This window comes from Protopterus annectens, chromosome 4.part1 (genome assembly GCF_019279795.1).
Source record: "Protopterus annectens isolate FY-2018-M chromosome 4.part1, PAN1.0, whole genome shotgun sequence".
Classification (NCBI taxonomy): domain Eukaryota; kingdom Metazoa; phylum Chordata; order Ceratodontiformes; family Protopteridae; genus Protopterus; species Protopterus annectens.
In genome coordinates, this window is record NC_056734.1 from 765,851,146 (window position 1) to 765,857,145 (window position 6,000).

The window sequence follows — 6,000 nt, forward strand, 5'->3', positions numbered from 1 at the left end:
TTTTTCTATATGCTTTTTTGCCTCCACACCTAATAGACATTGAGCCTTCTCATAAATATAGAACCCATTTGCATTCCTGTGCTGGGTATCCCCACAACAGAGGAGAGCACCAGGCAGAAGCATCTCCTTTAGTCAGCTATGAGGATGACTTGTTCCCCAGCCAAAAGCTAAAGAATGAGGATTTTCCAGTGAGGCAATAATCTTGCTTCTCACAGCTGATGAGAGCACCTGCACCATCATGAAGCCCCTTGCTCCAGTGAATGCATGGTATCACCCACATGCCAATAAGGGCTGCCATAATAGCTGGAGTGTGATAAAGCATGCTTTCAGTCATTTGCATATCTCTGCTTGCATGGTGGCAGTCACATGGTGCAATCTACCTCCATCATTGCTTCCTCCACACATGTTGTACAAGCCAGTGCCAGTCACGGACTCCAGTTTTACCACACACAGCTGTTACAGCACATGAGCCACTGCTCAAATTTAGATGGGCTTGTCAATCAACAGTTGCACCTTTGATCCACTATAGCTGGCCACAGTAGAAGTTGGAGAGAAAGGATGGGAATAATAAGGGTTAGAAGTAGCTTCATTTATCGAGATTTTGTTGAGAAAAGGGTCTGCTGGTATGTGGAAGAATAGCAAGTAAATGGAAGCTCATAGATGAGAAGCATCTAGAGGACAGGATTTGTGGAGACCATGGGAAATGCACAGGGATCTGTATCAATAACTAATAGATAGCCAATAGCTACATATTTGTCATAACTGGCTTATAACAATTAATAAATTGTGTAAGGAAAGAACAAAAATATTAGGACTTGCAACTAAGAGGACAGGAGGCAGGAATATAACATATGTTCTAGTCATTACAATGACAACACGAGTAACGTGAATAGAGTTGGGCATAATATTTTTAAAGGAACCCATGTATGCATTGTACTTTTCAGCTCAAGTTCTTTGGGTGGGAATTAAATAGCAAGGGAAAAGGATGGACTGAGAGAAAGACAAGTGATTTTGTTGTTATATTTGCTGGTGAAGAAGAGGATGGAGGAGACTGGAAAGTTTCAGAATAGAAGAAGAGAACTTAATTGTGTCAGAAGGTGGTGTTAAAAGTTTAGCAGCACCTCAGAAAAGTACAGCTAGGCATGGACATAGGTATTAGCTGTCCATTAAGACTGAACTAGTACTTCATAAGGCAAGACAACATAATATTCACTGTTTTCTGCTGAGTTTTAATCATTGTCAAAATTGCCAGCAACTATGTGGTACTAAATAGCTTGGCATGAACTATTTTATGCTATAATAATATGACATTTACACAGAAAATAGGAAAAACATATTTACTGTAATAGAAAATATGTTCTTTGTGAGCCTGTGTCACAGTATGTTTCGTAGTTTTTAATCAATTACTGTATAAAGGATATAAACATTGTACATGATCAAATATGTACTAGAGAATAAAATAAAGTCAGTGCATATTTATTTACCAAAAGGAAATTCTTTGTAGTTTTTTTTAAACAGATGACCCTAGTCTGAAATAAGGCTGGGAAAATGCAATATCTTTTACTGAAAGAGAATGAAATGAGAATTAACAACAACAAAAATAAAATGTAATTGTAACCAGTACCCTTTACAAACTGCATCAATTAATCATAAACTTTAAGTAATTCCTTAAAATAAAATTTAAACTACCAATGTTCCAGAAACATTTAAGAAAAGATTGACCTAGAACAATCTTTTATCTCTTGTAATATAAGAGAGTAATTGAAAGGAATGCCTTCTTATAAATACATTTGATGTGGAAGGAATATTAAGTTCTAAAAATAATAATATCATGGTTAATTAATACTATTAGTTTATAAATTTGATAACATTTATGAATAAACACATTTCTAGACTGGTTTGGGGGTAAAACAATAGTAAATCTACTGCACTAGGCAAAGTCAAGCTCCCAGTCTGACGAAATAAATCAAGTTCATAAAACAAGCAAGCGAAAAGCATGGCATAAAATCATAAATGCTTTTTTAAACAAACGAATGAAACATATAAAAGGATAGTGAACGTTTTTGCATGGATCAACCACACTTCTTCAGATATGCAGTAACAAATCATCTTACTTTTAAAACACACTCCATCTAGTCCTAGCAAAATAACAATCAATTAACAAATCACTCCAATTAACCCCTCTGCAAGTGAAAACAGGGTCCTACAACCTAAAAGCAAAAACAAGATCTGATATGTGATTGTATAGACAATATTGTAGGACCCCGTTCCAAAGTTACTTTCAAGAATATGAAATCTTTAAAAGAAAGTTATGTTATAGAACAAGTTCTTACAGCAGCAATGTGTCATCTGTTAGGGAAGGCACATATAGCTGTAGGCATTGCATTTATTGCAGATCTATCATTAATAATAATGTGTTTGAGCACCCCTGCATGTCTGAAGAAGCTTGGTTGATCAACGCGAAAGTGCTTACTATCCTTTTATTTGTTTTGTTCGTTTGTTTAATAAACCATTCATGATTTTATGCTGTGCTTGTCACTTGCCTGTTTTATGAACTTGGTTTGGGGGTAAGTTTGAAAGCTATTGCTTATTAATGGTTCACTAAGGTGGCCCATGTTTTCCCCACAAAGACCTGATGATTTATGTGATTCATTTGCTTTTTATGCAATAATTGCTTTCACTGTTATTTTCCTGTTTATTTTAAATTAGATTTTGCAATTACTGGAATATTCAAATGATTATATTTAGAAATATACTCATCAATTATATGTGATTCTTTTATTTAATTACTGATCAATATAAATTTCTGTCAATACCTGAGTAAAAATTCAGTAAAATTTTCAAATTTTGAGTGGGTGCTACCTGTGTGTCTGATTAAGCAAATGTCAAAAATTCAAATGATGCAAAGGTTGTGTGTGGTAGAAAAATGGCCTTCCAAAAAGTTTTATCCTACAAATATACATATATACATACAGACATAAATAAATGACCATTCAGTGCACAAACTAGACTTACTGTACTATTTGTAACTTTCTTGAAAAATTGTATTAAACAAATTAACTATTGCAGAAAAAACACACACAACTGTTTTAAGTGTTACAAAGTTCAGACCTCCTAGGATGCCTTCCAGTTAATATCTCAGACAGACACAGCAATGTTTATTGTGCATCTGAAATATCACCTCATCCTACAGATCCTTAAAATCAAAAAATGTGAATTATAATATGAAACACTGATATAATATTTTTGTGTAAAATGGCATATATTGCCTAAACTGATGACTCACTGTAATAACCATGTTATGCATAGGGTGTATATCACATAATCGAAATCCCAAAATATTGAACACCATAAGCTCGAACTTGGAATGTCGAAATGTGATATAATCAAAAGCTCAGAGCAGCGAATTTTTTCCCAGGGAAAAAAATTGCTGTTCCGAGAAACACACACACAACACAAGCACACCAAAAAAAGTAATCCACACATATACACTTAAAATCCTAATTCTAACCCTACACTAAACCATACATACACTACTATCTATCCACTTACCTTAACCCAAACCCTAACCCTAAGGTCCCTATCACACACTCACCTTACCCACTCCCTAACCCTAAGGTCCCTAACTATCGCACATTCACCTTACCTGCTCCCTAACCCTAAGGCCCCTAACTATCACACACTCACCTTACCTGCTCCCTTACCCTAAGGTCCCTAACTATCCCATTCCCACACTCACCTTCACACGGTCCGTTCGCACACTTACCTTTTACCCAGTCCGTAACCTTTGCACCACAGTGGAGAAAATAGCAAAGCGGCAGAAACAGCCCACCAAATTCTTTCCCTAGGAAAGAATTCGATGTTCTGCAGTTTCGCTATTTTCAGCATTCGCTGTTTTGGGTTAGATATTATAACATTTGACATTTTACTACTTCAATGTTATAATATAAACCCTATGCATATATTTCTCCTAATGTTTTTGCTCCCATCAGAAGAAATGAGTACTGTCACTTAGCAGCTTTAGACCCATCGCCCTGATAAAAGTTGATGCTTAGATCTTAGCCAGATGACTGTCCAGTCACTTGTAGAATCTTCTCCTGGGTTTAGTAGAGGATAGTCAGATAGTTTTTATTAGAAAGTACAATCAGTTGACTCCATCTGTAATTAGCAAATGAGGTTAGTACATATAGGATGCTTTAAACTACCTAATCCAAAAGAAATGGCTTTAGTCCTGGGGACTTCCACAATATTTGTAATCGGAAGGAGCTTTTAATGGTGGATATGATTTGGGAGTAGAGCATGGCAAAAACAGAATGGAAAGAATAATAATGAATAGAAGTTGTTGTTCCAGGCAACTTGTGTGTAGGACTGGAAACTATAACTTTTTAGGAATGGCAGACTGAGCAGTGTGATAAAAAAGGAAAATGTCTTGATTATGTCTTGTTGGACTAAGAACTAGAGTGCAAAAAAAATAATATTTACCAACAAAAAAATGGTTCTGGTGGACTGGATTAGAAATTTAAAACAAAGCAGAAGGTGATGAAAGAAAATAAAATAGTTAAGAGACGGAAACAATAACTAAGAAATTTTACCATACAGAAACATTTATTTTTATTGAATACACAATGGTTTTCTTTGCAGTTTTATTACAAAATAAATCTTCTTTCCCTTGTTTTTATCCAAGCAGTGGAGAAGCCATATTTGTTTTATGTAAAGAATTTTCTGAGTTAAAAAATATGTTGACCTTGCTTGACAGAACTGGGACTATATTTATGAATGTCTTTCAAGGCACAGTAGGAAAAAAATATGTAAAAATCAGTATGTAGCTATAGCATCAAAATGTTTACAAATCTTCCATAAGAAGTGATCCTGTTTCATGATAAAAATGCATATAATGGATTCAACATCCATGAAATATTCCTGTTCTCTATATATTTTTTTGCAGTCAGGTGCTTTGGTCTGCATTTTAACACATGAATTTTGTGCTTCTCTGTAGGTCAAGTGGATTATTCACGTCTGGTAATGCCAGCTTTGATACTGACTTGCTGGATTTTGGGTTGTGTAGTTGCGGTTTATATTGTCTTCTCCTGAAACAGTAAGTGACTTCTAAACATATAAATTAACTGAAACATAATTAACAATTTGTTGTATAATTACTAAGCTGGTTGATTTTCATGCAGAAAAGAAGATTTATGCAAGGAAGATAATGCACCAAAGCCATTGCCAGTCAAGAACTTCTATTCCTTCTTTCCTTCCTGCAATTTTCTGTGCAATGTTGTTCTTCTTTCGGCTTTTCCTGGTTAGGGATCGCCACAGTGGAACTCCGGTCCATTAATGATTGGCAGTAGATTTTTTATGGGTGCCAAAGTGCCAGCTCGACGCCCAACCTTCAATGAAGGCATGCAATTTTTTGTGCAATCTTGTAGCAAAATAATTTACAAAAAAGATGCCTACATTCAGTTAATTAAAATGTTAGACTAGGTAGTATTTGAATAAAAAGTGTGCCTCCTGTGCAATGTACTCTAAAACTGTCAGTAAAGTCATTTGTATTTTTGAAGCTATGTCATACAATAGTTATTAGGCATGTTATTGGATGTTAAGTAGAATTATGGTATAAATAAATTAATTGTAATAGAAACTGCTTTTTAATTTAATAAAAAATGACTAAAGTTTAAAACGTTCCTTTTTCTTGATCACAGACTTATTGTCAACGTAGTTTCGATATGATGAACAGAAATCAATATTATTTGTATTAATGCAGTTATGTGTTTTTATTTGCTAACAAGGTAAAGTCATTAGTCACGAGTGCATTTTTGCATGGGTGACATAGAAACACTAAAAGTTAAGTGAACTTCTTAAGAACTACAACATAGTACAATGGACAAAAATTGAACTAAACACAGGAGTACAAGATAAAGCACAACAGAAGCTCACATCCTCAATCTTCAGTAGTAAAACGTAAAGATACTCTTAACCGCAAGAAAACTACTTCAAATACAG

At 34.7% G+C, this 6,000-nt stretch overlaps 1 long non-coding RNA gene across 1 annotated transcript in view; it reads left to right on the forward strand.

The window, feature by feature from the left end:
• The window catches only part of LOC122801413, a 50,098-nt gene extending 44,421 nt beyond the window's left edge, over positions 1-5,677 (forward strand). Inside the window, exons 2-3 of the long non-coding RNA XR_006364711.1 lie at positions 4,997-5,095; positions 5,181-5,677. This is a non-coding gene — a long non-coding RNA (uncharacterized LOC122801413). The remainder of the gene's footprint in view (positions 1-4,996; positions 5,096-5,180) is intronic.
• Positions 5,678-6,000: the final 323 nt, after the last annotated feature.